This window comes from Pinus tabuliformis, chromosome 1_1, assembly GCF_031772625.1.
Source record: "Pinus tabuliformis cultivar Carrire ecotype Pingquan chromosome 1_1, CPIR1, whole genome shotgun sequence".
NCBI classification, from domain to species: domain Eukaryota; kingdom Viridiplantae; phylum Streptophyta; class Pinopsida; order Pinales; family Pinaceae; genus Pinus; species Pinus tabuliformis.
In genome coordinates, this window is record NC_142297.1 from 4,953,815 (window position 1) to 4,963,781 (window position 9,967).

At 41.7% G+C, this 9,967-nt stretch overlaps 1 pseudogene; it reads left to right on the forward strand.

Moving 5' to 3' along the window:
* The first annotated feature begins 9,205 nt into the window (after nucleotides 1-9,205).
* LOC149211336 (sucrose synthase pseudogene) lies at nucleotides 9,206-9,649 on the forward strand (annotated as a pseudogene).
* Nucleotides 9,650-9,967: the final 318 nt, after the last annotated feature.

Consider the following 9,967-nt stretch of genomic DNA (forward strand, 5'->3'; position numbering starts at 1 on the left):
CTTTTTTTTTCTCTTTTTTTTTTGAGACAACTGGGTTGCCTCTAGGAGGTTTTCACCCTCACTGCCTTCCCTGGGCACCTCCAAGAGGTTTTCACCCAGGGATATTTTATTCTTTTTCTGTTTTTTTTCTTTTTTTTTTTTAAACTCAGGGTGTGGGTGGAGTGGAGGTAGAGACCTGCTCCACTACCAACACTGTTTTCCTCATATTCTCAATGAATTCCTGCTTGGAAAGGGGCTTCTTGTAGATATTCAACCTATGCCCATTGATGAGCATGGGGATGGATTCTTCATCAATGGTCTGGATCAGGACTGAACCATTGTCATTGCATTTTTCTACTGTGTATGGTCCCAACCATCTTGTCCTTAGTTTTCCCTTGAAATCTTTATATCTTGAATCGTACAATAGTGCCCAATCTCCTTGCTGGAATTGTTTTTCTTTGAGGTGTCTATCATGCCATATTTTTCTTTGAATTCGGACTACCTCTGAGTGGAGAAGGGCCTGTAATCTCTATTCATCCAATCCATTTAGCTGAAGCAATCTTTCCTTTTGTGCATGGCTGATATTTAGGTCCAATTGAGCTGCCATCCTTAAGGTGTTATATTCAAATTCTATTGATAGAAGAGCCTTCTTCCCATAGACCAACTCATAGGGGGTGAACCCTGTGGTGGTTTTCTAGGTGGTGTTATAGGCCAGGTGGCCTCAGCCAATCGATCTGCCCAATATTTTCTGCTGCTACTCACTACCTTTGTCAAAATCCCTTCCAAAGCTCTGTTACTGACTTCCACCTGTCCATTTTCTTATGGATGATAAGGGGTGGAAGTTTTGTGCTTAATCTTGTGATGTGTGAGCAGGTCTTCAACCAGATTGGAGGTAAATTGACTCCCTTGATCTGTGACTAACTCTCTTGGATAGCCAAACTTGTAGAAGATATTTTCCCTCAAAAACTCAGCTACTTTTTCTTCTATTGCTGCCTTGATCACCTTTGTTTTTTCCCATTTTATTAGATAATCAGTACACACAATGATGTAAGATTTCTGTTTTGAAGGAGGGTTGATAGGATCGACAAAGTCCATGCCCCACTTCTCAGATGGCTCGAAAGTCACTTGAGGTTGTAGGGGCATCTCATCCCTTCGAGTAGGTTTCCCCATCCTTTGACATCGGTCACATTGGATGATATATCTCCTGTCATCTTGATGAAGAGTGGGCCAATAGTAACCTGCTCACAGAATTTTGAAGGCAGTCCTCTTTGCTGCAAAGTGCCCCCACAGGGCCCATCATGACAGGTTATGAGGATGTAAAAAACTTCCTCCTCCTTGACACATCGCCTCAAAATCTGATCTGGGCAAAGTTTAAAAAGGTTTCCCCCAATCCAGGTTAATGGGGCACTTTTCCTCACGATATTGCTTTTCTCTTTTGAGGACAGGTGTGGCAGAAACTGCGTTGAAACCAAATAGTTTGCTATGTCAGCAAACAATGGAGAGAGTACTAAAATAGCAAATAGGTGTTCATCTGGCATTTTATCATCCAACATTCCTTCTTCACCTGCAGGAAAATCTAGTCTAGACAGAAAATCAGCAACAACATTTTCCTTACCTGGCTTATCAACAATGGTCAAATCAAATTGCTGCAATAAAAGTAACCATCTAATGATACGAGCATTTACATCCGGTTTATTCATCAAATACCTAATTGTAGCATGATCAGTGTGTACAAATGTTTGATATCTGGTGATGTAGTGTCTCAACTTATTTAGGGAATGGACTATAGCTAGGAGCTCTTTTTCGGTTACAGTGTAGTTTAATTCTACCTTGGACAGGGTTTTACTAACAAAGTATATGGCATAAGGTAGCCTCTCTTCAATTTGCCCTAAGGTTGCTCCTATCACTTTGTTCGAGGCATCTGTGTCAATGTGGAAAGGTAGGGCCCAGTTTGGACCTCTCAAAATTGGGGTAATTACCAGTTTACCTTTCAAGGCATCCAGAGCCTCTTGACAATTATCAGTCCAAATGAACTCAACATCTTTTCCCAAAATACCAAACAATGGAGAGGCTAGCTTACTAAAATCCTTAATGAATCTTCTATAATACCATGCTAAGCCTAGAAAACTCTGAACATCTCTTACCTTTTGAGGAGGTGGGACCCTTTGGATGATAGCAATCTTGTTGGGATCCACCTGTAATCCTTGTTGAGAAATTGTATGACCTAGCACGGTCCCTTCAGTCATCAGGAATTCACATTTTTTAGGACTGAGGGACAGGTTCATTTCAATACACTTGGCTAAAACTTTTCCCAGGTTAGTCAAAGCTTCCTGGAAGTTAGAACCATAAGGGGTAAAGCCATACATATAGATTTCCACTGAATCATGAACCAGTTCAACAAATATGCTCAGTACTGCTCTCTGGAAAGTGGTGGGAGCATTGCACAACCGAAAAGGAAGGACCCGGTAGGCAAAAGTACCCCAAGGACAAGTGAAAGTGGTCTTATCTTGGTCTTCCAGGATGATTTGGATCTGGTTGTACCTGCTAAACCCATCTAGGAAGGAGAAGAACTTTTTCCCTGCCAGGCCATATAACACTTGATCTGTGAAAGGCAAAGGGAAATGGTCCTTCTTGGTGGCCTTGTTTAGTTCCTGATAATCTACACAGATTCTCCACTTCCTGTTTTTCTTTGGCACTAGCACCAAAGGAGAAACCCATTCGCTGTCAGAGATGGGGTAGATGAATCCTGCATCCAGCAACTTTTGCAGTTCTTCTTTGACAATTTCCTTAAGTGCTGGATTCATCCTCCTTTGAGGCTACCTGACTGGTTTACAATCTTCTTTAATGTAAATATGATGAGTACAGACTGAAGGGTGGATGATGAGCCCCAAAAATGGATAATTATATGGGCTCATTCAACCTCCTAATTTGACTTAATCCACCATTATCATTAGTTTATTGCAGGTTTTTTATTATATTTATGCTAATAGAGTGAATTGGGTTAGTCATTATGCCAACAAGTCTAATGTGTGCTTTGTGTAGCCTTTTTGGTCAATTTGGAGACAAATTGAAGGTTTTAATGAGCACTTGGCAGCTAAATTCGTGGGAGAACAAGGGAGAGGATTTTTAGGAAGGTGTCCCCTTCATTTATGGGCCCTTACCTCGAATTATCCACCATCAGCTCGGAGTTCAAGGGCCACCAAATCAATTACCACAAGGGCAGCCAAGCAAGTCAAGTAGGACTGTTGTTAACTGCAAGTTTTGGGCAGCCGAGTCTCTAAAGTTTAGGAGGACTATTGGGGTCCTCAATTTGTATAAATAAGAGGGTTTAGGGCCTCATTTCAGTTAGTCACTTTATAGTCATTTTGTAGTCAGTTTTTTAGTCATGGTGTAGGCAGAAGTTAGCTAGTTTGTAGTTCGATTTTTAGGCAGTAGATTAGCTTTGCTCTCAGCACATTTTCAAGTTCTCCTTGTGGACAGTTTTTGGAATGTAACATTTCTTGCTCAATAAAGATGAATCCAGCTTTGCACCATCTATAAATCTCTCTTAGGAGGCTGTAGCTCTTGGGGTTGGGTCCATCTCAAGTGCCCAGTACCTCCTTCGTTTACTTTCATGTGTCTTTGCTGCATTCTTAGAATAAAATCTGCTATTTAGATTTAAATCTTGTTTTGTTATTTAGGTTGTTTTTGATGAGTAAAATAACTTCTCATGCTCACATTTAGTTGATCAGTTGCTAACAGAAAAAGCTTTAAGAAAAGGGCCAACAAACATCTGTGGTTTTACCTCTCCCTCAATGGGATCAGGAGCTGTGACTAGGATGACTTTTCTACCCACAAAAACACTGATTTTGTTTTGCCATGCAATCACTAGTGTTTGATCTTCATGTGTAGAAGTTGGTTACAAGTTCAAACTTTTGTTTGCTTAGTTGCATGAGTTAAAATACATGGTTTCATTGCAGGTCACACTTCTGTTCATTCTCTTTACTGACAGCTAGCAAATTAGGTCAACGAAACTAGGTCTTTGAATTTACAAGTCTTTGTTGGTTCAGATTGGAAAAATGAATTGCAGAGCACCTGTACCACTCCTTCATCTGCTTATTCTCCATCAGCACCATCCATTCCACCCTCTACTTAGAATCCTCACCTCACGTTTGCCACATTTGCTCACATAACCGTGGTTTTCGTACATCATTGTTTAAGCCTTCTTTGAGCCAACTTAGCTATCTACAGCTTCTCACCACTCCATCCACCAGTCCCTGGGACATTTCAGACCCCTATCCTACCTCCATATCCATTCATGCATCTTCCTTCACTCACCCATCCTCCAAAATCTAATTTTTAAACATCCTGTAGAAATTTCTGAACATCCTGTAGAAATTCCTGAACATCCTGTAGAACCCCTGCAGACTTCCTGTAGAAGCTCACAAATGAGGTTTCTTGACAGCCAAACTTTGTGAAACTCTATGGAAGGGTGTTAGGGACTCCTTAGACCCTCTCTGAACCTTCCCAACCTCTTCCAAGAATTTCTCCTCCTTGATCCACCCCTGCACAGTCAAATAACAGTGAAAGCATATGCATGATGAAACTGACAACTTATTCAAAAATACAAAAAGATGTTTTCTTTAGATAGTGATAACTTAGACACATGCATTTTACCTTCCTAGAAGTCACTGGCATCTCTTTCAGTAGCTTGCATCCTCTTGTTCGCATCAGTAGGGCTAGCTGGTAAAATTAGGGTTTGCTAGGGTTTGCATTTCCTTTCCGCTTTCAGTTTCTTTCTGCAAGTAGATTAGCCTCCTTCGAGTTAGCTTTCATCCATCAGTTAAAAAGCTTCTTCTGAGAGCTCATAGAAGTTGGCTTAAGCTCCTAGCGGACTTGTTCCAGCTGACCAAGTGACAGATGCGGCAAGAGCTATTACTTGTGCATATAGCACCGTCGCTTCGAAGTTTGATACGAACTACCGGGTTGATAAAATTAAAGAAGGGAGTCCCAGGGGTTGCAACATTATTGCTGCAATACTGGGGCTCACCACTCTTTTTGGCGTCGTTGCCGAGGAAGCCTCAGAGTATTAGTGATTGCTGCTTTTCTTCTATTTTCCACTACAACCTTCTGCTAAGTAGTTTATTTCATTTCCATTATGCAATTTCGTTTCTGCAAAAGTAGATTAGCATTTCCCGCTTTCATAGATTAGCATTTCAATTCCGCAATTTCATTTCTGCAAGCATAGATCAGCATTTCAATTCTGCAAGCGTAGCCTAGCATTTCATTCCTGCAATTTCATTTGAGCAAAATAGATTAGTCCTTTCCTACTTTCATTTCAATTTCGCATTTTCATTTCAGCAAGATAGTTAGTTGCAGTTCAATCTATTTTAGTTTTTGCGGGTACAAGAAGAAAAAAGAAGAAAAAACCAACCAAAAATATTTCCTTTCATGCCTTGTAGGAGTAGAGATAAGTCAGAAAAATGTTTGCACAACACCCCCCACTGCTTCACACAGCCAACCTTCTCTCTTCTTCGATGGTTGTTATTAAGAAGAACCCCTAGGTGGACAGCAAGACATATTTTGAAGAACCTCTACGAGGGAAGAAGAAGGAAACATTCCTTTGGAGAAAATGGCTACAAGTAGAAATGTTTGGAGCAGTACCTTATCCAAAAATGAATTTGCAAATCAGATGGAAGATTTCGAGAGCGAGATGAGGCAGTTTCTTGCCATGCAATTGGATACCTTGCAGATCCAAAGGAGGCAAGAGGAAGCCAAGAGGGCTTTGGACATCTTTTTTCCTAGATGCACTAGGAAGCATCCTAGGAACAAATGTTCAATGCACTCCCTAGAAGTGTGTTTCGTCTGTGAAGAATACCATCCTACGAATCAGTTCCCTTCCTTGCCTGGAATTAAAGCTGCATATCAGAGGGCAAAAGGAGCCACTGAACCACTCTATTATCTGAACCAAAGGAGGCCACATGGACCCATACCTTACCAGTTGGGAATGCAAGGGACATCCCGGACCTATTACGACCCCTATCCAACCACTTCCGTGCCTTCTTGGGGTCCCCCTGCTCATCCTTCCTGGTCCACACCCCCTCCTTGGTCAGATCCATCTCCATATTATGCCCAACCAGCTACTCATTCATTTCACTCTTATGCTCAACCACAACCTCAGTGGAATGCACCTCATCAAGGGTGGAGGCCCCAGTACAACTCTCCTCCCACTCCTTTGCCTCCACCACCTACTCAACCGCAACCATCGCCTCCTCCTCCACCAAGGCAGCCCCACATGCCTGCCCAACCACAACCCCATCCACATCCATCTCAAATATACACCTCCACTCAACTAACCGTACCACCATTTCCAAATCCGCACATTGGAGTAGCTCAACTCCATTACAATGCTGAGACACAACATGTCCAAATGACTCCTCTTGAGCTCAATGATCTTCACCATAGCTCAGGAAGAGTATTGCAAAAAAAAGATTATATTGACAACATTGAAGGACCAAAGGCAAAAGAAGATTCAAAAGAAAAGATCAAAGAACCATGGGCTGTACTTGATGAAGAGAAGGCATCAAAATCAGAGATCAAGAGAGTTCCCTCATGGTTACCATCAAATCTTCCATGTATTCAAGAGAAAGATCAGCAAAAAGAGGAAGATGAGAAAGTCATGATAGAAGAAGATATGAAGAATGATCCATATCAGAAAAAGGACCAAGGATATCAGAGCTATATTGAACTATGGTTTCAGACGGTCACTAAGTTGCAATAGTACTCTCTTCCTCAGCTATGTTTGATCCCTTCAAAGTCAAATCATTTGGTCTCTGAAATCTGGGTAGCTGTCAAAGCATGCATCTCAAGCCACCACATCATTTTGTCTCTAATCTCAATATGCACATGGCTCCATTGGAAGTATTCTTATACTTGAAAAGAATTTTGTTTTTCAAGTAGGGTAGGGTAGAAAAAAAAAAGAAAAAAGAAAAAGAAAAAATGAAAATAAGATAAAAATAAAAATCTAAGGTGAAAGCCTCCTCGGAGGCGCCTTAGATTGGCTCATTGATTGAAAACCTCCATGAGGCGGTCAATGGGTTGGAAAGAAGAGAAAATAAAAAGGGAATAAGATCCCTGGGTGAAAACCTCCCTTGGAGGCGCCCGGGGCAGGCAATTAGGGTGAAAACCTCCATGAGGCGCCCTAGTTGTTTTTCAAAAAAAAAGAGAAAAAGAAAAAGAAAAATAAACCTAATTTCCATTGGATAATTGCAAGTTGCAAGAAGGACATTGCAGGTCAGGAGGATCACTCAAAAGAAAGACAAAGGAAGTTCTATGCCTTTTACAGGAAGTTCTGTGTCTTCTACAGGAAGTTCTGTGTCTTCTACAGGAAGCCTACAAACGAGCCAGAATTGATCTCTGAAGAGGACCTGAAGGCCGAGAATCTTTCCATGAGGCCTGCAAGCATCCATGTTTCCATCCCTCACCCTTCTCCATCATTTTTTTCCACCTCATTGTGCTTCTTTCCTAAAAATTGTGTGTTCTACAGGAAGTTCCTGTAGAAATTACAGGATTTCTACAGGAAGCTAGAAATGGATTTGAAAAAGGTATTTTGGCAAACATGCTAGCTTCCTCAAGGGTTCAGAAGTCCTCCTGATATCTTCAAACTCCTCCTCCATCATCTCCATTCCTACATCACAGCCAAAGCTCAGTTTTTCTTTCCATGCAAAAGCTTGCGGAATGCTTTAAAGAAAAAAATACATAGAACTGAATTTGATTTTTCCCTAGCTTGAAAACCGTGCATCCATTTGCAAAACCATTTCACAGGGAGTTGTATAGGGACAATGGAAACATGCCCGAGCAATTTCAGCCCATTCCGGTGCACGGTTTCCAAGAAATCAGCCTCCATCACCTTCAGCCATTTTTGCATTTTCTGCATATCCATGCATCCATTTCAAAACTTGTTTCATGGGGAGATGCACATGGGTGATAGTATCCTACCCAAGCAGTTTCAGCCGATTCCGATGCATGGTTTTCGAGAAATTGATCTCTGAAATCTTCAGCCATTTTCCGTTTTTCTCGAAATTTGTGCATCCATTGATCACAATTTTACTATGGGAGGTGCATAATGATGATAAGAACATGCTCAGCAAGTTTCAGATCGATCTGATCTATCGTTCGGGAGAAATGGCGAAAACAAATTTTGGTCCTGTGAAAATTCAGCAGCAGCAGCTTGAGGGTGCAGATCTGAACGTGGAAACGAACTCTTGCAGCCTAGATCCAGCCAGAGGATACCTGCACAAGAAAAATAACCACACATCAGACAACAAAAAGCTTATAACATAAAGGATCCAAGCATGCAACCACAGAAACCAATGCATGCAGCAAATGAAAGGCCACAGCACCTCACAACAACCACTCGACTTGCAGGTATGTGTCTAAACCAGCTCCTCTATTTGCATCAATATGATTCGAAAGTGCATAACGAATGAAGTGGTGGGATTAAGCCGATAGTTCCTTGTCCAATTCTCTAGCAATCAGCCAAGAATCATGCAGCGTACGTGTTAGACAACTCACATGAAAATTAAAAAAAAAAAAAAAACAGACAGTGGTAGAGGCTTTAACTCCAGTGCAACTGATTAACGAGAAGAGGACATGCAGCTCATCACAACACTGTCGTCTGCATGTGGCCATGTACACCTGTCCACCTCACTCCTTCACCACAAATCATGTAGCAATTAAAGAAGGCTCGACTGAAACTCACAAACTGCTGTTCATCTGCACTTTCCACATCCTCAACTGAAGTGTGCACAATTGGTTAACCTATTGTCCTCCACTGAGTTTTTCTACCTGTCTTCGAGATTCTGCTGCGTATCAGGCTCGCTCAGAGGCGTAGGGGCACTCTACAGGCGTTTCTACAGGAAGCTGCGGTACAGGAAACCCTGCATACGAAGAAGCTTGGACTGTTCACGGCGAGGGTGGAAATTCTCAGTGAGGTAGGCCTGAACATAACCTTCCCATGCAAATAATTCAAAAGGTGGTGAATTCGACATGTTGAGGGGGTAGGGAAAATGTGAATGCAAGTTTGTCTATGAATTCAAAAGCCGTTTTCTTATTGCTGCCTGGAATTGTCTTCAGTGCAACATAGCCCATGCTTTGGAGAAGACCAAATACTCAGATTCAGACATATACTAAAAAAATATGAAAAAAATACCATTTCTCTTGCCAGTTTACTGCAGATCTAATTGCAATGAATCATGCAGATTTTATTATCACTAGCACGTATCAAGAGATTGCTGGAAGCAAGGATACTATTGGACAGTATGAGAGCCACACTGCTTTCACCCTTCCTGGTCTTTATCGTGTGGTTCATGGAATTGATGTTTTTGATCTCAAGTTCAACATTTTTTCTCCTGGAGCAGACATGCAGATTTATTTCCCTTATACAGAGAATCATCATCGTCTTACTACTTTACATGGTTCAATTGCGGAACTCTTGTTCAATCCTGAACAGACAGCTGAACACATGTGTATTTTGAATGACCATAAAAAGCCCATTATCTTTTCTATGGCAAGACTCGATAGAGTGAAAAACATGACAGGACTGGTTGAATGGTTTGCAAAGAAAAAACACTTGAGGGATACTGTCCCCCATGTTCTGGGGAGGAAACCATATACAGAATTCCCATTCTGATCAGTGCACAAGCCAAAACAGAGCGTGAGGAAGCAAGATAGTGAGGCAGAGAAGAAAACTAAGGGTAAGGAAGCTAAGGGAAAGAAAACCTAGGGCAAGCCATCACAGGAAAAGCCACAGGAGAAGCAAGAGGAAAAGCAAGAAAGAAAAGAAGGAAGAAACAGAGAGGGAAAAAACAAGTTTAATCCATGGAAATTGTTGCAGGTTGCAGGAACACAATGCGGAAAGGGGGCCTCCCAACACAAGCAGAAGGGTCCCTACCAAGTTCCCAGGCATCCTCACATCCATCCCCTCCATGAACACTCATTTTTTCAGGGT